The sequence below is a fragment of the Chrysochloris asiatica genome, unplaced genomic scaffold, assembly GCF_000296735.1.
Source record: "Chrysochloris asiatica unplaced genomic scaffold, ChrAsi1.0 scaffold00253, whole genome shotgun sequence".
In the NCBI taxonomy this organism is placed as follows: Eukaryota; Metazoa; Chordata; class Mammalia; order Afrosoricida; family Chrysochloridae; genus Chrysochloris; species Chrysochloris asiatica.
Window position 1 is genome coordinate 815,646 of NW_006408771.1, and position 1,311 is coordinate 816,956.

The following is a 1,311-nucleotide window of genomic DNA, read 5'->3' on the forward strand; positions in this document are numbered from 1 at the left end:
GTTATAATTGAAAAATTTCCAATCAGGATGTTTGTCTGATTATTCGTTCTTTAGCTGGCACTAACACACACACAAATGCTAACTAAGCATTGGTCAAAACCAGATCATCCCTGGCCTCAGCAACACAGAAATGCATTCATGGAGATGTAAAGGCTATTCAAATATGAATTTCCCAGAGAATAATTATAGTTGCTTCTACCCTAACATGAAGAACCAGAATAAAACCAGAACTTGAGTAAAACCAAAGTGAAATCTTCAGGCACTGGATAGGTTTTTGAATAAAAATTTTAGAGTCAGATAAGGCTTCATAAGGATTAAAAGAGTCAAAAAATCCTTGCAGTAAAATTCCCCAGGAACATTCGTTGGTAACAATTTTGTCTTCTCTCTGAGTTTCCTCACCAGATCCACTCACCACCTTCTTCCATTTTTGGATTTTAATCTCGGAACTATCAGTTACTCTTGGACCCTATTTGCTTTTCCTCACAGGATATATCACCAATTCTTGGATTGTCCTCAGATAACTTTTTTTTTTTTTTTTTAACTTTTTATTTTAGGAATTGAGTGAATGGATATACAGCAGATGTTAAGTTTTATATTCAGCAAGTACTCTGCTTTGTTTCATTACAATGATTGCAATCACTTCCATGTGCCATCACTTAAAAATATTTATCTCTATTCATTTTAACTCTTGTATTTCTCACAGTGTCTCCCCACTTCCTTCATCTTTGCTCTGCCAACCTCCATCTTTTTGCATGTTGCCTACCCTGTCATCCACTTTGCCTGCCATATCATCCATGTGTCTACCCGCTAGCCTGTGAATAATTTCCACTTCCCTCCCTCAACCTGGTAAGCATAATAGAATATTTATTTTACAAACAAAACCTTTTCTAACTTTGTATAACAGTGATATCAGAAAATAGTTGTCCTTTTGTGATTGAATAATTTCACTCAGTGTTATTTCCTCCTAATTCATCCATGTTGTGAGATGTTTTGCAGACTCATCGTTATTCTTCAACATTACATAGTATTCCATTGTGTATATGGACCATTCTTCCGTTGATGGGCATTTAGACTGTCTCCATCTTTTATGCTACTGTGAATAGTGCTTCAATGATCCACCATGTGTATGCAGCTATTCATTGCAAGGCTCTTATTTGTTGAGGACTGTACCAAGTAGAGGGATTGCTGGGTGATACAGCATTTGTATTCCCAGCTTTTTGAGAAAGCAACATGCTGATTCCCACAGTGGTTGCACCGTTTTACAGACCAGTACTACTGTAGGAGACTTCGAGTCTATTCATACCCTTGCAA